Raw genomic sequence first — 21,496 nt, 5'->3', positions numbered from 1 at the left:
TTATGGAGTGAATAAAGCTGAATGTTGGAAGACTCAGGACAGACAAAAGAAAGTACTTCTTCACATAGCACATAGTTAAACTATGGAAGACTCTCCCACAAGAAGCAGAGATGGCCACCAACTTGGATGGCTTTAAAAGATTAGACAAATTCATGGAGGATAAAGCTATCAATGGCTACGAACCCTGATGGCTGTGTTCTACCTCTACTGTTGGAGGCAATATGCTTCTGAATACTAGTTGCTGGAAACCGCAAGAGGGGAGAGTGCTATTGCACTCAAGTCCTGCTTTTCGGCTTCCCACTGTGAGAAAAGGATGCGGGATTGGATGGGCCACTGGCCTGTTCCAGCAGCCTCTTCTTATGTTCTTATGAAGCGGCCAAAACAAAAATGCAAGGTGATTTGCAATAACCTCTGTTGGGGTGGGGTTGGACTGCGTTTCTTCTCATCTACGATGGCTTGATCTCTGTACTGTGCAGACATTTGGTCATCCAGGACAATAAAGACAGAAAGAGAGCCCAGATCTCTACATCAGTGCCCCAATCACTGGGATGCCCTCTCACTCTCTTTGAAGACAGCAACAAGACACCAACTTAACCCACTGAACACAGAAGCAGGGGAAATTCTGGATGACTGTGTTTTGTAGAAATCTCCCACAGAATGTGCAAATTGGATTTAACAGCAGAAAGGAGCACAGCCTCAGTATACCTACAGGGCGAGAAAAAACGCTTCTGGTTTTGTTTTTTGGAGTGGTTTTCTTTTGGCTAGTTAAAGCAGCACAATATATTTCTAAATATAGCTGAGTCCAGAGCAAGTTTCAGGTTACATCTCCTCCAAAAAGCATCCTCATCATGACACAAAATGAGCCTCAAGTGACTCTCTCCTCCCCCCCCCCACCTGAGACATGAGAATTCAGTAGATGTGGAATAAACTGGATGGTGGACAGAAGCTTAAGCTCTTTGTCGCCACACAAGCAGCCTAAGCTGCGGAGGGAAAAAGTATAAGCATTTCTGCATGGATGGATGCTGGGAGGAAGACATCTGTGTGGAGTTTCCTTTGGGAGCTCAGTGTCTGCAATCCTGAATCCACTTACTGGAAAGCAAGTTCCATTCATTCTAGTAGGGCTTACTTCTGAGTAAACATGCGCAGGATTGTGCTCCCAAATAACAGCACACTGTCACTGCATGCACAACATCATGCCCGTACATCCCTGCGGCTGGTTTCCTGGTAGTCCGCATGACAAATCAGGGGAAATTACCATGGAAAGTCCGAGCCATTGCAATCTGTTACCTTTGTTTTTTGGGAGAGGTGGGATACTGCTTCCTGAACTCCCAGTTTCACACCAAATCACTGAACTGGAAACAAGGAAAGCTCCAACGGGCACTTGTCGTGGTTGTGAGTCCAGAATTCCCTAAGATTATGGCATGCTCAAATTGGATCACACCAGATCCTTATAAAAAATGTGTGGACATGTGCACACACACACAAATTTAAAGTGCAACATGGCAGATGGGAGTGAAACCCTTCCCTTACCTACATGTCTCACCTGAAGCCACTTTGGGGCTAGTTTTTACACAGTGCAGGGTTATTTCTGGTCACACGACCACACTGGGAGGGGAAAAAAGGCTTTCAAAAACCAGTAAGGGGGAAGAGGCTCAGCCTCCCCTCCCATGGTGTGCTTTAAAGATCCATACTCCCAACTGCAGGGATTTGGTGGTGACCCCATCTTGCCATCATGTGTCAGGATGCGACTCAGGAAACAGACCAGAGGTTATAGTTAATTCGTGTTTTATTAGGGTAATGTCCAAACAAAGACTGCGCTTTCTCATGAAGCAATACAGGGATACAGGTCCTGCGACATTGGGAGAAAGTTGACAGAGCAAGGGGCTGCTTCCCGCCTGTTCTTTAAGAAGGGGCTAAACGGGCACGCAACCTTTCACTCCTCCTTAACTCCCCCTCAGGTACTGCCCGCCCTCCCCCCTTCTCTCCTGTCTTTTCAACCGTCTGCGTGTGCGTGGTGAGGCATCACCTCCTCCTCTTCTGAAGTGTCCGATTCCACTATGGGTGATAAAGAAGAGGCTGAGGGTAAACCATCTCTCCGCCTTTCTGCTGTCATCAGCCCTCCCTCTTGCTCTGAGCTGTGGAGAAGGGAGGGCCTGGGAATGTCTGGGGGGGCTTCTAAAACTTCAAGGCTCTCAGGCTCCCCGTTGCTACGCGACCCTATCTCTGGCATGTCCTCTGTTTCGGCTTCGCTCCACAGACGGTAAGTTCCTCCCTCCTCCCTCTGCCAGCCATCTGAATCCTCTCCTTCCAACCCCCCAGGAGCCCAGCTCATCCTCCCGACACCATCCCCCTTCTCAAGCTGTGCCCCCCTCCCCCTGTCTGGCTTGGGGCGGTGAGGAAAACGTTGATGGAAAAGTTTTACTAACTCTGGAGCATGCACATCATCTGCATTTTCCCATGATCTGTCAGCCACTCCATAGCCCTTCCAGTGAATCAAATACTGCAGCTTGTGGCGTCTGATCCTGGAATCTAAGATCTCCTCAACTTCAAACTCAAGCTGCTCATTTATCAGGAGTGGAGCTCCGGGAGGCTCCTCCGGCCGCAGCTCACTGGGAGGGGCAGCTTTCGTCAAGAGGGATCGATGAAACACAGGATGTATTTTAAATGTGTCAGGTAGTTTCAGCCGGTACGCCACGGGATTAATTTGAGTTTCTATTTCAAAAGGACCCACCCTTTTGTCTTGTAATTTTCTACATTTGCCCGGCATCTGGAGGAAACGGGTGGACAGCCATACCTGGTCTCCTGGTTGAAGGGGGGGGCCCTCCTTCCTGTGCAGGTCAGCAACTCGCTTGTACTCCATTTTGGCTTCGTTTAACTGCTGTTTCAGTGTTTGTTGCGCCGCTTGCAATCCTCAGCTGCCGGTACCAGCATTCCTTCTGAGCTGCTTGGAAAGACTTTAGGATGGAATCCATAATTCGCAAAGAATGGGGTTTGTTGAGTGCTGGAGTGTAGAGAATTGTTGTAGGCGAACTCTGCAAAATGCAAATACGATACCCAGTCAGTCTATTGATAGGACACATAACTTCTTAAATATCTTTCCAAAACGGCGTTCAAGCGTTCCGTTTGCCCATCTGTCTGGGGGTGATGGGCGGAGGAGAGTTTTAATTCCGTCTGCAACTGTTTCCACATTGCTCTCCAAAATTTGGCTGTGAACTGAGTTCCTCGGTCTGAGACTACACTGTTTGGCAACCCATGCAGTCGGTAGACTTCTTTGATGAATAACTTGGCCGTTTCCTTAGCCTCTAAGGCCCCTGCACAAGGGAGGAAATGCGCCATTTTGGTGAGTAGATCTACCACGACTAAAACGGCTGTCACTCCTTGGGATTTGGGTAGATCAGTTATAAAATCCATGGAGAGATCCTTCCAGGGTTCATGTGGGACAGGTAGCGGTTGTAACAGTCCTGCTGGTTTTCCTGTTTGTGTTTTTGTCCGCAGACAGACAGAGCAGGACTTTACATAGCTTTCAATATCCCTACGCATTTTAGGCCACCAGAAGTCCTTGGCCACGTTTTGAATGGTCTTGTAAATCCCAAAGTGTCCCGCTGTGATGGAATCATGGCACTGGCGTAGGATTCTGAGCCTTAATTCTCCTTCTGGTACATATCTGGCTGTTTTGAACCATAATAGTCCATTCCTCCAGTGAAAGGTTACTTCTGAGTCTTGACTTTGTCCCGTCTCCTGCCCATATTTTAGTACGTCTGCATCTTCTTGTTGTGCCTTTTTGAGTTCCTCTTCCCACGAAGACTGGCATGATCCCAACATTAATTTCTCTGGCGGGATCACATACTGAGGCTGGTCCTCGGATTCACTTTCTTTGTACTGTGGCTGTCTGGATAAGGCATCAGCTCTCTGGTTTTTGGCTTGGGCTTGGTAAGTGATCTTGAAGTTAAACCTGGTGAAGAACTGGGACCATCTTATTTGTCTCTGGTTCAGCTTTCTGGCAGTTTGGAGGCTTTCCAGGTTCTTGTGGTCGGAGCGCACTTCGATCTGATGAGGGGCCCCCTCTAGGTATTGTCTCCAGTTTTCAAAAGAGTCCTTGATGGCCAGCAGCTCCTTCTCCCAAACTGTGTAATTCTTCTCTGCAGGCTTTAACTTCCGAGAGAAGTACGCACAGGGATGCAGCTCCTTTCCTTCTTGGTCTAATTGCAGAAGGACCCCCCCGATAGCAAAATCTGAAGCATCTGCTTCCACGATGAAAGGGCGGGTTGGGTCAGCAAAGTGCAGAATGGGCTTGGAAGCGAACCTTCTCTTCAGCTCCTCAAAGGCCTGGGTGGCATCCTCTGTCCATTGAAACTTCTTCTTTCCCCTTAAGCAGTCAGTCAGAGGAGCTGTCAATTTGGAAAACCCTGGAATGAACTTTCTGTAATAACTGGCAAACCCCAAAAACCGTTGTACATCCTTTTTGGTGACAGGTTGGCCCCAGTCCAATATACAGCTTACTTTCCCTGGGTCCATCTCCACGCCTTCCGCTGAGATTCGATATCCAAGGAAGTCTAGAGACTTGAGGTCAAATCCACATTTCTCTAATTTAGCATACAGGTGATTTTCTCTCAGTCTCTGCAACACCGTCTTCACATGCTGGTCGTGGTCTTCCTGGTTCTTTGAGAACACCAGGATATCATCTAAGTAACAGATTACATTTGTGTCCAACAAGTCTCTAAACACGTCGTTCATGAATTTTTGAAAAATTCCTGGACTTCCACAAAGTCCGAACGGCATGACCAGGTATTCATACTGTCCATAAGCGGTCAAGAACCCTGTTTTCCATTCATCTCCCTGCTTCATCCTGATCAGATTGTACGCTCCTCTCAAATCCAACTTCGTGAAGATTTTTGCAGAGCGCAGTCGGTCCAACAACTCTGAGATCAGGGGCAGCGGGTAGCTGTTGGGGATGGTGATCTGGTTCAATGCGCGATAGTCGTTACAGGGTCTGAGTTCCCCCCCTTCTTTTTCACAAACAATAGTGGCGCTCCAGCAGGGGATTGTGAGGGGCGTATGAATCCTCGTCTCAGGTTTTTATCCAGGAATTCCTTCAGGGCTCCCTCTCAATCTCTGTGAGAGAGTAGATTCTCCCTGATGGAATGCTGGCTCCTGGCACTAGATCAATCGCACAGTCGTAAGGGCGGTGGGGGGGTAAAGTCTCTGCCTCCTTTTCATCAAACACATCTTTGAATTCTTCATACTTTGGCAGCAGGGTCACTTGCTCGATCTCTTGCACTGCCCCCGCTAAGGTGTTCTTGATTCCTTCAGGTTGACAGTTCTCCTGGCAATACTGTGAGGTGAACCACACCACCGCCTCCTTCCAACTTATTGTGGGTTCATGCTTTGCTAGCCAGGGCATTCCCAGAATCACCTCAAAGTTCGAGAGATCTGACACATATAGCGAAATGAACTCTTCGTGCCTGGGGATTTGAAGTTTCACTTCCTCCGTGGCTTGTGTCACCCCTCCTGACTTCAGGGGTCTCCCATCGATAGTCTCCACAGCTAGGGGAGCGTTCAGTTTCCACCGGGAAATTCCATGACGCTTGACTAACTTTGCATCAATAAAATTTGTGGAGGCTCCACTGTCAATTAAGGCAGTGGAATTAAACACCACTCCTCTGGAAGTTGTAATCCGAATAGGCAAGACCAACACCCCCTTTGAGGGAGGTTGGATCGTTGGGGGGCCTTTATACAACGCTGCCTCCAGTCCACCGGCCTGCACGTGGACTGGGTATTCTAGTTTCCCGACGGCTCAGCTTTCCCCCCTTTTAGTCCACAGTCTCTGGCCACGTGGCCCGGCTTTGAACAATAAAAGCATAAACATTCTCGGCGGCGTCTTTCCTTTTCTTCTTCCGACAGTCTTGGCCTAGCCCCTCCCTGTCCCTCAGCTGCATTACCTGCCATTCCTGCAGAGGGAAGGGTCTTGCTGCGAGATGCCGAGGCTGAGTATCTCGGGACCTCCTGCTTCCTTTCCAGGCGCCTTCCTTCCATCCGGTGATCTATCTGTAGGCATAGCCGGATGAGCCCTGGTAGGTCAGCGGGGGGGGAGGTCCTGGCCAACTCATCCAGGATTTCAGCATTTAATCCACTCCGGTACATGAACATCAGGGCGGCGTCATTGTAACCAGTTTCCTGGGACAGAATTTTAAAAGCGTTAGTGTACTCGGAAACGGTCCCTTTAACTTGCTTCAGAGCGCCTAGTTGCCGCGCTACTGTTTCAGCCCTTTGCGGGTCTTGAAACATCTCGGTCATCTCCTGTATAAATCCTCTGTACCTTCCTAAGACAGTATCCTTTCTCACGAGATACGGAGTCACCCATTTTGCAGCTTCTCCCTCCAGGAGGCTAATCACGAAAGCTACTTTAGCCCCATCGTCTGGAAATTCCGTGTGCCTGACATCCAGATATAACTCACATTGAGCCACGAAAGTTGCCAACTGATCACTTTGTCCCGCGTATTTTGGGGGCAATCCAATGGGAACCTTTACTGCGGCAGCTGGAGGGGCTGTTTGCATCTGGTCTATCGTGGCCTTCAAGGTTTGATTATCCGTCTTCAGCGCCTTGACTGCTGCTAGCAGGGCTTGGACATCCGTCTGCAATTCAGCTACCTTAGTCCTCAAGAGTTTCACTTCTTCCGTCTCAGAAGTGGGGTTCGTCCCCCCCGCTGCTCCCTTTGACATCTTGTCCCAGTCAAGTGAAGAGAGCGTTGAGGGTGATTTAGGCGGCTCTGTCAAGCTGTCAGGCCCAGGATGCGACTCAGGAAACAGACCAGAGGTTGTAGTTAATTCGTGTTTTATTAGGGTAATGTCCAAACAAAGACTGCGCTTTCTCATGAAGCAATACAGGGATACAGGTCCTGTGACATTGGGAGAAAGTTGACAGAGCAAGGGGCTGCTTCCCGCCTGTTCTTTAAGAAGGGGCTAAACGGGCGCGCAACCTTTCGCTCCTCCTTAACTCCCCCTCAGGTACTGCCCGCCTTCCCCCCCTTCTCTCCTGTCTTTTCAACCGTCTGCGTGTGCGTGGTGAGGGGGGAGGCATCACCTCCTCCTCTTCTGAAGTGTTCGATTCCACTATGGGTGATAAAGAAGAGGCTGAGGGTAAACCATCTCTCCGCCTTTCTGCTGTCATCAGCCCTCCCTCTTGCTCTGAGCTGCGGAGAAGGGAGGGCCTGGGAATGTCTGGGGGGGGATTCTAAAACTTCAAGGCTCTCAGGCTCCCCGTTGCTAGGCGACCCTATCTCTGGCATGTCCTCTGTTTCGGCTTCGCTCCACAGAGGGTAAGTTCCTCCCTCCTCCCTCTGCCAGCCATCTGAATCCTCTCCTTCCAACCCCCCACGAGCCCAGCTCATCCTCCCGACATCATGTCTAGTTTGGCTGCAAGACAATTCCTTCTTTATGTCCCATCACTCACCCAAATGCCTCCCCCCTTCCTCTGAATCTCTGATACATTTACCCTGAAACATGTGTGCGTATTTCTTCTCGCCCTACATCTAACATCAAAACAAAATGTTTATCTCCATTGGAAAGTATTGCCCTTTAATCTTATGCAGCAGTTCTTACATGCAAAACACTTTCTCATTTGTCCTCACAAAGTGTTATGGTGTGGGTGTGTGCCAAGCAAAAAATCCATGCTTGAGTTAAGTCAACTGGGCACATCAGCAGAGAAGTAACAGGAGGTACCTCTGCCTCAAACCTTAGCCTCATTGTACAGATGCAGGGACTAAGCCTGAAAGTTTAAAGCTTGTGCAAGAGTTCATCTTTCCAAATGATATCATCTGGGGGAAGGATATGAACCAGATCGCCAATATGTCACCTACTAAACAACAATGGACTTTTGAATCATGGCAACTGAAAACAGCCATGTCCCAATTCATTAAGATAAGAAACAGTTGTAAACTGCTCCATTATTTGACATTATTATTATTGTTTATTAAATTTATATCCTGCCCTTCCTCCCATAAGGAACCAGTATTTTGGCTGGTTTTGGGGTGTTTTGATTGGTTTTGGGGTGCTTTGATTTTGGAGTGCAAATACATTAATTCGTTAAATTATTGCTTAAGAATGTAAAAGATAATCTGGAATTTGGGCATTATATGACAAATACTGGTTCCAAATGTATGACAATTTTCCATATTCAGCTTCTAAATCACACAAAAGAAATCAGTTAGCTGATGCAGGCACCGAGTCTGGATTCCAGATGCACAAGAAATGCCCTTATTAACAAATAACTTGGGACTGTTCGACATGCAAAAATGAAAGTACTGCAGCCCAGCCCATCTCTTTACTGTTTTGAAGATGTTCTGGTTCAGAATATAGAGCTGGTCCTGCCTATAGGTAGAGTGAGTCAACAGTCCCAGGGCAGCAACTGAACTGGGCATAGTAGCAAGGCGTTGAAAGATAGAGCTGTGTGTGCCATGGCCTGACCTGCATCCCCTAAGCTAATTCTTTGTCCTCCAGTGCAGTGGAGAGCAATGACCTTCCATCAGTATTGACGTAAGATTCAACTGCTAATCTGGTTAGGTCCTGTACGTAGAATGGGTGTGTTGCCATCTTGTCCTTTGCCTTAGACAGCAAAATATCTCGGGCCAGCCCTGATTTAAACAACAAAAAAATCCAACCACAAGCTGTCCATATCGTTGTTCCCTGATCAAAGGACCAAACAACTCACACAAATATGTTCAACTGGTGGGACTAGCAAATAGAATGCCAATATGCAAACCTTTGAGAAGAACAAATAAAACCACCTCTGAATTAGACTGCTACAGATCAGTTCGTAGGGCTGTTGCATTAGCAGACGGTTTTGTTTTCAGTAAACTGGAAACAAGCAAAGACAAAACTATCAACCACAGAATAAACTGTCAACTACAATTCAAAGAGCTAGTTTTGATCCATACAGCTTATGCAGCTCAGTACCCCAAAACCTCAATGACCATTTCTTCCCCCTCTAGACTCTTCTCTATGTGCCCCTTCCTAGGGAGGTGTGGAGGGTGGCAACATGAGAACTGACCTCAGTGGTGGTACTCCATTTATGGAATGCTGTCCCCAGGGAGGCACACCTGGCGCCATCACTATCTGTGTTTAGGCACCAGGCAAAATTGTTTTTATCCATCTAGACTTTGGGTCCTTAATTTGTAGGGTACTTAAGTATTTTATGGCCTCTTTTTTGCTCATAGTTTTAGTGGGGAGGGCTTAGATGGATCTGCCCTTTTAGACATTTATTAATGTTTTAGGTTTTTACTCTTGCTTTTATATTTGCTTCTGTTTGTTTTGCAAGCTGCTTTGTATTACTTGTGATAAAAGCAGCTGATGATTATAATAAAATTATTATTATTATTGGAATATTTAAAATAAACTAAAACAGGAAGGAAGGAAGGCAGTGCAATATGCCTCACAAGATAAATTAGGATATGGATATTCTGGTTCATGGTCTCAAATTTAAGGAAGTGTACAAAATAGGCTTCCTCAAAAAGAGGTCACAAAGTTTATGTGAAAATGAAATAAGGACAAAACACAACTATCCCTGCAGAATAGTAAGGGACAACAGACACTGCCTTGTGTTAAAAAAGGAACATATCATAGTGAATAATTGTTCTTAGATCTAAGGCTAAACAATAGAGGTAGCTGTGAAGAGCCCTGTTTCATCTTTACAAAGAGTGGTCAAAAGGCCTTTTCTGGCCTTGTTCTTAGCAGTCCTTACTTGAGTGCTCATTGCTTTTTCCTGTGGGACTTGGAGCCTCACATCTTTCAAAAGCCTGACCCTTTGTTATAATCTGAGTGAAGTATTTTCAAAATGGCTGAGAAATGTCATCTATTTCCTGTTGATAGCCCACCCATTAAGCCTGGTAACCAACAATGATGGTTCAGCAGCACTTCACCCCAAAGGCATTTCCTTTCCCACTTTCAGGTTGCCCTAAATCTTGAGCAGTAGGCAATCTGTGACCCTAGGGCCACATGCAGTCCTCAGCCTAACCTTCAATCCAATCACAAAAATCCAATCCGCTACTATAGAGAATAAACAAATTAATGGAAAATTCTATACCAAATCCGAATTAGGCAGAATTCTAGCACATCCCTATCTACAACTGTCTCGGGGATTAATTTCTGCACCCCAGCATAGCAGCTCCACCACTTGGCCTTATGCTACTCAGATTCTGGGCATCTTCCTTTGTTCCAGGGCACTTCTTTCTGACTGTATATGGACACCCAACAAGTATTCTCCTATAACCTCTAAAAATTGGGGTGATGGTAAGCTCCACATTACCACAAAATAAGCTCCTGGCGTTACACTGGGTGGAGGGCTGCAGCTCAGTGGTAGAGCATCTGCCTTGCATAAAGAAGGTCCCAAGTTCAATCCTCCATATCTCCAGGTTGGCCTGGGAGAGAACCCTGCCTGAAACCCTGTAAAGTCGCTGCCAGTCAGTGTAGATAATACTGAACTAGATGGACCAGTGGACTGATTCAGTATAAGACTGCTTCCTATGTTCCTATGTACACCAGAGACCACAGGAGAACTGGCCATTTTCCACAGTAGTATAAGTAGTACACAGCAATGCATTCAGAAGTGCACCTCCCCAGTTGTTAACCTGAGTGTCACATGACTTACTCTGTCCCTCCAAAAATCCTGGGGCAGCTGAGACCACATTTTGCTAGTGGCTTCACCAACCTTAACACATGGACAGCAAGCCAGCCAATGCAAACAGACAGACAGAGAGAGGCCTTGGTTTTAACAGTGGAAGACTGGGTAAAGGTGTCTACTTTGGAAAAATAATCCCTGTTGGGGAAAGAATTAGCTACAATTACTACCAGCGTTCAACAAGGAATCCAGAGTGGTAAGCAGTGGTAACGCAGCCGAAGCTCTGCTCACGGCCGGAGTTCGATTCCAACGGAAGGAGGAAGTCGAATCTCCGGTAAAAGGGGTTGAGGTCCACTCAGCCTTCCATCCATCCATGGTCGGTAAAATGAGTACCCGGCATATCCTGGGGGGTAAAGAAAGGCCGGGGAAGGAACTGGCAATCCTACCCCATATATACGGTCTGCCTAGTAAATGTCACAAGACGTCACCCTAAGAGTCGGAAACGACTTGCACTACAAGTGCGGGGACACCTTTACATTTTTACTACCAGCGTTCAACAAGGAATCCTTCAAAAAACTAAGAATAAAATTAGCCCAGTGACCATTTGGACAAACACATAAAACTTTTAAAAATCTGGAAAAATACATTCTAAGAAAACCAGCAAAGAGTAGAAATATTCCTCCATATAAATCAAGATGTTTGCAATGCGAGTCTATGCAGATTTCTAGTGCAGGCAATGCCCATCCTAAGCAATATCCACCACAGGTCATCTGTCCCCCACTCCAGGGTTATACCTGGCGCCAACATTACTATCTTTTCGGCGCCAGGTTAAAACTTTTCTCTTCACCCAGGCATTTTAATTAGTTAGTATATGTTGGAACGGTTTTAATCTTAACATTTTTAAATTTTAATGTTTTATATTGTTATATGTATATTGTATTTCTGATGCTGTTCTTGTTCTTGTAAACCGCCCAGAGAGCTTCGGCTATGGGGCGGTCTATAAGTTTAATGAAATAAATAAATAAATACCTACAGTTTCATTTTGACTCTTATCATTTCTTCTATTTCTGTTATTCAGAGGTTAATCCATTAGATTATGTAGCCAAAACGGCACCACTCATGCACAAGAGGGAAGTATTCTTATAGTTGGGGAAGCCTAAAGCTTACAGAAGTACAGTCAAATTTTTTGGGGGGAGGGGGAAACAAAATTTAAGAGGGAAACCTCTTTCCCAAAACAGTCCATTGCAGGCTGTGCATGTGCACAGAAAGCTAATTGACTGCAGGACATGGGGAGAGAAGGCACGACGTTTACTGAACAGGAGCATTTTATAGTGCAACATTTTGTTGCAAGTCCAACTTGTGACTTTCTAAAATGTAATCAGGCCCAATCAATAAAATCAGGAATATCAATGACTGGCGATACCATTACAGTAACAAACAGCATACATTTTATCTGTTTTTACACTTCTGCTGGAAACACTGGAACATAGGAAATTTCCATATATCGAGTCAGACCTTTGGTCCAACCAGCTCAGCATTGTCTGTACTGACTGGCAGCAGCAATCCAGAGTTTCAGACATGGGACATTCCCAGCCCTACCCGGAAATGCCAGAGATTGAAGCTGGGACCTTCTGCACACAAAGCAGATGCTCTACCATCAAGCTAAGGCCCTTCCCCAATTAGAAAGCCCCTCATTAACACAGTGTGGCATAGTGGTTAGAGTGTTAAGACTACAACCTGGGAGACCAGGGTTCGAATTCCCACACAGCCATGAAGCTCACTGGGTGACCTTGGGCCAGTCATTGCCCCTCAGCCTCAGAGGAAGGCAATCGTAAACCCCCTCTGAATACCGCTTACCATGAAAACCCTATTCATAGGGTCGCCATAAGTCAGGATCGACTTGAAGGCAGTTCATCATCATCATCAAGATATACAAATCTCTTTCTTGACACCCACTTAGTATTTATTTATTTATTTCATTTCATTTTTAAACCGCCCATAGCAAGTAGCTCTCTGGGCGGTGTACAAAACAGAGTTAAAATACAATGTTACAATAAAATCCATTTCAAATAACAAGAAAATTTAAAACATTAAGATGAACAATTAACATTAAACATTAACATTAAACATTAAAATGCCTGGGAGTATAGCCAGGTCTTAACCTGGCGCCTAAAGAAAATACCGTAGGCGCCAGGCGTATCTCCTCTGGTAAGCTGTTCCACAATTCGGGGGCCACCACAGAAAAGGCCCTAGATCTAGTAGTAATCCTCCGGGCATCTTGATAAGTTGGTACCCGGAGGAGGGCCTTAGATACTGAACGAAGTGGACGGGTAGGTTCATAGCAGGAGATGCGTTCCACAAGGTACTGCGGTCCCACACTGTGTAAGGCTTTATAGGTAAAAACCAACACCTTGAATCTGGCTCAGAAACAAATAGGTAGCCAGTGCAAACGGGCCAGGACAGGTGTTATATGCGTGGACCGATTGGTCCTCATCAGCAGCCTGGCTGCCGCGTTTTGCACTAGCTGTAGTTTCCGAACTGTCTTCAAGGGCAGCCCTACGTAGAGCGCATTACAGTAATCCAATCTAGAGGTTACCAGAGCGTGAACAACTGAGGCGAAATCGTCACTGTCCAGATAGGGGCGTAGTTGGGCGACTAAGCGAAGATGGTAAAACGCATTCCGTGCCACCGAGGCCACTTGAGCCTCAAGTGACAAGGAAGGGTCAAAAAGGACACCCAAGCTACGAACCTGTTCCTTCAAGGGGAGTGTAACCCCATCTAGAACAGGTCGGGCATCCACCATCTGGGCAGAAAAGGAGTTCACCAACAGCGTCTCGGTCTTGTCTGGATTGAGTTTCAGTTTATTAGCTCTCATCCAGTCCATTACCGCGGTCAGGCAACAGTTTAGTACATTGATAGCCTCACCTGAAGAAGGTGAAAAGGAGAAGTAGAGCTGCGTGTCATCAGCGTACTGATGGCAACGCACTCCAAAACTCCTGATGACCGCACCCAGAGGCTGCATGTAGATGTTAAAAAGCATGGGGGACAAAACCGATTCCTGAGGGACTCCACAATGGAGAGTCCAGGGTATCGAGCAATGTTCCCCAATCTGGCGACGATCCGCTAAGTAAGAGCAGAGCCACTGCCAAGCAGTGCCCCCAACTCCCAGAGCCTCCCCAGAAGGATACCATGGTCGATGGTACCAAACGCCGCTGAGAGATCAAGGAGAATCAACAGGGTCACACTCCCCCTGTCCCTTTCCCAACAGAGGTCATCATACAGGGCGACCAAGGCTGTTTCAGTGCCAAAACCGGACCTAAAACCGGATTGAAACGGATCCAGATAATCGGTTTCATCCAAAAGCGCCTGGAGCTGGATGGCGACGACCCGCTCCAAAACCTTGCCCAAAAAAGGGACATTCGCCACCGGTCTATAGTTGTTCAAAACATCTGGGTCCAAAGAAGGTTTCTTTAAAAGAGGTCTCACTACTGCCTCCTTGAGACTACCAGGGACTACTCCCTCTCTCAAGGAGACATTTATCACCTCTTTGGCCCAGCCAGTGGTTACAGCCCTGCCAGCCTTCACCAGCCAAGATGGGCAAGGGTCCAGAGCAGACGTGGTCGCCCGCACCATTCCAAGTACCTTGTCCACTTCCTTGAGCTGCACCAACTGAAACTCATCCAATAATAAAGGACAAGGCCACGCCCCGGACACCTCAATGGATTCAACTGTCATAATATCAGAGTCCAAGTCCCGACGGATGCATTCAATCTTTTCTTGGAAGTGCTCCGCAAATTCGTTGCAACAGGCTTCTGATGTTTCCTTAGTATCAGGAGGGCCAGAATGTAAAAGCCCTCGTACCACCTTAAATAGCTCCGCTGGGCGGCAAAGAGATGATCTAATAGTGGCAGCAAAATAAGACTTTTTCGCCGCCCTGACCACTTTTACATACAACTTAGTGGAAGCACTTACCAAAGAATGACTACATCCGTCAGGAGTACGCCTCCACCTGCACTCTAGCCTCCTTCTCTCTTGCTTCATCACTCTCAGCTCCGGGGTATACCACGGTGCTGTATGAGTTCTGCACCGAAGGGGGCGCGCGGGAGTGATCATATCAATGGCCCGAGTCATCTCCGTATTCCACAGATCGACCAGGGCCTCGACAGGCGCGCCAGTACTATCAGCCGGAAAAAACCCCAGAGCCCTCTGGAAAACTACAGGATCCATAAGCCTCCGGGAGTGGACCAACTAATAGGTCCCCCACGTCTGCGGAGGGAAAGGGCTGTTGTGAGTCTAAAACTCAACAAGCGGTGATCTGTCCATGACAATGGAGTAGATGAAAAATACCCCACCCTCAGATCACCATCTCCACGACCAGTGGCGAAGATCAAATCAAGAGTATGTCCTGATACATGCGTCGGGCCAGTAACAATTTGAGACAGCCCCATGGTTGTCATGGAGGCCATGAAGTTCTGAGCCGCCCCAAACAAGACAGTCTCGGCATGAATGTTGAAATCCCCCAGTATCATAGGCTGTGATATACATTTTGAAAGCATTACTCTGAATCCATGATGTTCCACTCTAACACCCACATCCACAGCATGAATGCTGTAGGATAAACTACGCATGATCCAAGACAACAACAACAACAAAAATGGGCTGTCTGATACAAGCCTGGAGCTTCCTCCCAGAAAAAGTTTCCCCTTTGCTCTGTTAATTGCTTCTGTTTACCATTGACACAGGTGAGCCAACGGCAGTGTGCCTAGTACACCAAGGTTTTCCCCTCAACTTACATAGGAACGACTCCAGAAATGATCACTGTTACAGCCAGGAGCAGCTGATGCAGTGGGAAGGTGCCACAGAGCTGTCCCCCCTGACAATGGCGCCATTTACCTGGACAGTGTGGGGGCAGGGCAATGGTTATGGCGGGGCTGTGCAGGTACACTAATGAAGCCAATCCAGCACTCTGTCAGTGCACTTGCACAGCCTTGACCTCGCCACTACCCTGCCTTCTCTCCACGCTGTCTAGGTAAACGGCAGATGGCTCCTCCAATCTTCTCTCTCTTTCTCTGGTATTACTTTATCTACTGCTAAGGAAAAATCCCAACCCAGGTATGCATTTTAATAAAGCAATCCTTCAGTCACCTCACCCTGTACATTTCTGGTCAGAAATTTCAACTGACTGTCCCACTCCCACAGGTCTCTGTTGGATTACCCCCTCCCTCTTCCTATGCCGGTTCTGTCTAGTAGTCAGACTGGAAATCCTTCTGGCTAATGATTATTCCCTGCCCCCCCCAATATATGCATGACTCATTGCACAACTTAGCCTTTCCCCTCCCCCACCCCAACTGTTCCCTTGAAGGAATTATCATAATAAACATCAACCCACAAACAACTCAAGGGCAACTGTGCTATAACTGATATAAAGGCGCACACACACAAAAATCAGTTGTTGTTTCATTTATCTGGGAAATTGCCCCAGAATCAGATGTGTTGGAATGTAGGCCCAGATCCCTCCAGAGGTTAAAGGGGCCTTGGCTATAATCTAAGTGTCCTCTGTAACATACAGTGCAGAGCTCTGGCTGATCATTCTCAACTTCTTTAGAAATGGAAGTGGATCCAAGCTACTTAGAAAAAAAACCCCTCCCTCTCAGCCTTCTCTTTCTCTCATCTCAAAATTCTAGAGCCAATCCAGTCCTAAATGCTGTTGCAGATTCTTGCTCTTTGGCGGGACTATGTGTGTACTCTCCAACACAGAAAAGGTCCACATTTTTAGAAGTCTGACGGCATTAGGTGCACCTACCACAGATGCTTATGTAGTGCAGACGTTTAAAGCCAAAGGTGCCACCGATATAAAATTTAGATTAGCCCTTGCCAGTTTGGTGCCCTCCAGATATTTTGGGCTATAACCAGTATTGTAGTGGCAAATTCAGAAGTGCAAGGTCCTGTCATGTTAGTAACAGCCACGCCTCCTCCCCCCCTTTTTTGCTGCTGGATTGAGAATGAGATCCTTAATGCCTTCTCACAGAACGACATCCCTAGGAGCCAATAAGCATTAAAGGAAAGTGTTGACTACTGAGAAGAGTCTTCCCAGTAGCTGACTCATCTCCTTTCTTTTATGATTGGCTCCGATCAACAGGAAAGGACAAGGAAGCATGTTAGAAAATTCTTCTCAGTGGCTAACACGCTCCCATCGTGCTGATTGGCTCATAGGATGCTGGAGATATAGGGACCCTGCTACGACCTTGCTCCCTAAAATGTAAGAGGTCTAAGACACTCCCTCTCCAAGACCCTGGGCGACTACACCCCTTATTGCAACCCCCATCAGGCCCCAGCCAGCTTGGTTTGGGAAAGACTGCCCTACATAATGGAGAGGTATAACAAAGACTGCATACTAGATGTGGATTTTACAGAAGTACTCATGAGGGCTGTGATCTCTTGAGACAATTTACTATTTATTTATAAATGTCATAAAAATAGTGGGCACCTTTACACATGTGGAAAGAGCTGCATATGCACAGGGGGACTGGACACTTTGCAGACACTGTACGGCAGCAGACAACTATGTTTGGATAAGGGCACATATTTTTCCAAGCATGGTTATACTATACCCAATTCTTTGGCAGTATGGTCCAATCTCCTCGTGCCATCATTACCATTATTCCTAATTTGTACCACTTTGGTCATCTGAAATCAGTACTATTTTCATTCCTAGAGCTTGACTTTCACTCTGCCTCTCTTTTTTAAATTGACTTTTTTTTCATATTTATTTTTTGTAACTGATAACACTCTTTTATTTCAGGCCCCATGCATTTTGGGGCAGAATGTGGTGGATTTCATACAATCCTGCTAATAGCCCAGTCCTGCTAATGCATTAGGACCTGACAAATTCTCACGCCCTGGAGAGGGCCCAGAGCCTCCCACCCACCCCAAAAAAATGCTGCTGCAGAGTCAAGAATTTCCATCGCACCCTTTGCCCTTGCCTGCACTGCTAACCTTTGGAAAGAAAAATTTCATTACAGCTAAATTAATACATTTGTGCATTATATTGTGTTGTAGCTGTGTAGAGCTCCACTTGCTGAATTTATCAAACTTGTTTTTAGATACCGAATTTAGGACTAAATTAAATTTAGGCAGCTAAATTACATCTTTAGAAAGCAGTGCAAAACAGATATGATCAAGGGTGAAAAGGATGAATGACTGGTTCATATTATCCAGACTTCACTGAAGGAGGCAGCAAAATCTGTTTGCCCCAATTACTTCTAGCCAGGTATTTTGTGTAAGAGCAATTTATGGTCAATGCGTGTGGAGATGGAATGGCTGTAGTCCATAACGATCCTATTCCCTTGCCAGATGCCCAGTCCATTTGACTGAATACTTGGTGTTGGACAACTGGCACAAAACAGATTCTGTTGATGTACTAACCACCTCACTCCCTCACTCTGTCCAGCGGAGCTCTTTAAAGTTGTCCGTGGGCTATTGTCTTCTGGCCCTAGGGACTCGGTGGAATCATCTGAGGCCCGCTGTAATGAATTTGCTAGGCACTTCCAGGATAAAATCTTTTGCATCCGTCGGGACTTAGACTTATTACAGCAGTTGAATCGAATGAGGTATCCAGAGCACGGCCTTGTCCTGATTCTTTGGATGAGCTTCAGTTGGTACAGCTTGAGGACGTTGACAAGGTGCTTGGATTGGTGCGTGCAACCACTTCTAAGTTGGACCCTTGCCCCTCTTGGCTAATAAAAGCTAGCAGGCATGGAACAGCCGGCTGGGCCAGGGAAGTGATAAATGCCTCATTGTGAGAGGGAGTGGTCCCTAGCTGCCTGAAAGAGGCAGTGGTAAGACCACTTCTGAAGAAACCGTCCTTGGACCCAGAAAATCTTAACAATTACAGGCCGGTAGCAAATGTCCCATTCCTGGGCAAGGTACTCGAACGAGTGGTTGCCAGCCAGCTCCAGACACTCTTGGATGAAACCGATTATCTAGATCCATTTCAATTGGGTTTCAGGCCTGGTTTTGGTACGGAGACATCCTTGGTCACCCTGTATGATGACCTTTGTCGGGAGAAAGACAGGGGGAGTGTGACTCTGTTGATTCTCCTTGATCTCTCAGCGGCTTTTGATACCATCGACCATGGTATCCTTCTGGGGAGACTCGCTGATTTGGGAGTTGGTGGCACTGCTTGGCAATGGTTCCGCTCCTACTTGGCGGGTCGTCTCCAGAAGGTAGCGCTTAGGGAACACTGCTCGACACCCTGGGTACTCCAGTATGGGGTTCCACAGGGGTCAGTTTTGTCCCCCATGCTTTTTAACATCTATATGAAGCCCCTGGGTGCGGTCATCAGGAGTTTTGGAGTGCGTTGCCATCAGTAAGCTGATGACACGCAGCTCTACTTCTCCTTTTCATCTTTCTCAGGTGAGGCTGTCAATGTACTGAACCGTTGCCTGGCTGCGACAATGGACTGGATGAGAGCTAATAAACTGAGGCTTAATCCTGACAAGACCGAGATGCTGTTAGTGGGAGGTTCTCCCGACCGGATGGTGGATGTTCAACCTGTTCTGGATGGGGTTACACTCCCCCTGAAGGAGCAGGTTCGTAGTTTGGGAGTTCTTTTAGAACCTTCACTGTCACTTGAGGATCAAGTAGCCTCATTGGCACGGAGTGCCTTTTACCAACTTCGTTTGGTGGCCCAACTTCGCCCCTATCTGGATAGGGATGACCTCGCTTCAGTTGTCCATGCTCTGGTAACCTCTAAACTAGATTACTGCAATGCGCTCTACGTGGGGCTGCCTTTGAAGACGGTTCGGAAACTGCAGCTCGTGCAAAATGCAGCAGCCAGATTGATAACGGGGACCAGGTGGTCCAAACATATAACACCGATTCTGGCCCGCTTGCATTGGCTGCCTATATGTTTCCGGGCCCGGTTCAAGGTGCTGGTTTTAACCTATAAAGCCTTATATGGCGCAGGACCACGATACCTGATGGAATGCCTCTCCCGATATGAACCTACCCGTACGCTACGCTCAGCATTGAAGACCCTCCTCCGGGTGCCTACTCAGAGGGAGGCTCGGAGGGTGGTGACAAGAAAGAGGGCCTTCTCAGTGGCGGCCCCTGAATTATGGAATAGTCTTCCTGACGAGGTACACCTGGCGCCGACATTACTATCTTTTCGGTGCCACGTTAAAACTTTCCTCTTTTCCCAGGCATTTTAGTATGTGTAAAAATGTTTGTTTTTAAATTTAAATTTTAAGCTTTTAAAAATTGTTTTAAATATGTGTTTCATTGTATTTTATTGTATTTTATGTTGATTGTTGTGAACCGCCCAGGGAGCTTCGGCTATGGGCGGTATATAAATTTAATAAAATGAAATGGAAATGAAATGAGTGATCAGAGAGAGGTTGTGTCAGACATGACACTAGACGCTCCCAGGAGAATAATCTTGGGGTACTTCAACTCTGAGATCGCTTTAACAGGTGCAGCTCATGATTCATGGTCATCATGGGTCTAGTGGTCCAACATCTGTGACAGGGCAACACTGAATCAAGGTTAAAAACGTAAGAAGAGCTTGCTGGATCAGGCCAATGGCCCATCTAGTCCAGCATCCTGTTCTCACAGTGGCCAACCAGATGTCTGTGAGAAACCTGCAAGCAAGACCTGAGCACACGTGCACTGCACAGAAGAGCACTCTCCCTCCTGTGGTTTCCAGTAACCGGTATTCAGACATGTACTACCTCTGATCACAGAGGCACAGCATAACTATCATGACTAGCAGCCACTGACAGTTTTATCCTCCATGAATTTTTCTAATAATCTTTTAAAGCCATCCAGGTTGGTAGCCATCACTGATTCCTGTGGGAGCAAGTTCCATAGCTAAACTATGTGCTGTGTGAAGAAGTACTTTCTTTTGTCTTGTCCTGAAACTTCCAACATTCAGCTTCATTGGTCGCCCATGAGTTCTAGTATTACAAAAAAGGGAGAAAAACTTTTCTCTGTCCACTTTCTCCATGCCATGCATAATTTTATAAATTTCTATAATTTTATAAAGTTTCCTGTACTGAACAAGATTAGAGAGGGATGTGTGCAAGCCATTGTTTATTACTTTGTCAGGTTAAGGTAGGATTAACCTCCACAAGGAGTGGAAGACTAGTTAGGATAGTCTGTCCTTGAAGGCAAATGGATCGAGATGATTTCCTGATGACCTCAAGGGAGTACTCTGCATACTCTGCCAGCTTTTCTATTGAAATTCTAGTAGATTCCTAGAATAGAGAACTAGCTTGGGCACTTCAAGTAATAGCCTTTGCATCTAGCCAGAGATTAAGCTTATCCACAGTTTATTGGGGAACAAGGGACAATGGGAGTGAGATCATCTGATTTTTGTTCACTGCTCCTCATTTTGCCATGTGAATTTTAAGAAATTGTGCTAAGATTAAGTAATTGATGTTTTTTATTAGTGATAGCAAGCCACTTTGAGGGTAGAAAAGCAGTGAGTAAATCTAGTTCAAGTTCAGGTTTAGATATAAACCTACATACATACACATGCAAAATTTATGGGCAATGATTCAAAATCATTCACATGAACAATGAAGAGTCTTTGACCATAGCTGATGTCTCCATCAGTCTGGGTCCTCTATGGCAGTGGTCCCCAGAGTTTCCATCCCCATGGACAACTTGAAAATTACTGAAGGTCTTGGTGGACCACTTAATAATTTTTCGGCCTGTTGTAACCATTCTAATGCTCTGTGCTTGGTGCTGTATGAGTTTTCATTGTTTTGTGTGTTTTTACAGTCATGCTACGGACCACTTGAATGAAGCTCGTGGACCACCAGTTTGGGAACCCCTGCTCAATGGCAATTCTCTCTCCTTTGTTCTGTGTCTTCTCCCAAT

The 21,496-nt window shown here is 46.5% G+C and overlaps 1 protein-coding gene across 2 annotated transcripts in view; it reads right to left on the bottom strand.

Moving 5' to 3' along the window:
• Positions 1 to 21,496, bottom strand: part of DENND2D (DENN domain containing 2D) — a 60,283-nt gene that overhangs the window by 23,688 nt on the left and 15,099 nt on the right. The window lies entirely within an intron of this gene.

Source organism: Rhineura floridana, chromosome 6 (genome assembly GCF_030035675.1).
Source record: "Rhineura floridana isolate rRhiFlo1 chromosome 6, rRhiFlo1.hap2, whole genome shotgun sequence".
Lineage (NCBI taxonomy): Eukaryota > Metazoa > Chordata > Lepidosauria > Squamata > Rhineuridae > Rhineura > Rhineura floridana.
The sequence above is the reverse complement of the archived record's forward strand: the minus strand, read 5'-3'. Positions and strand labels throughout refer to the sequence as shown.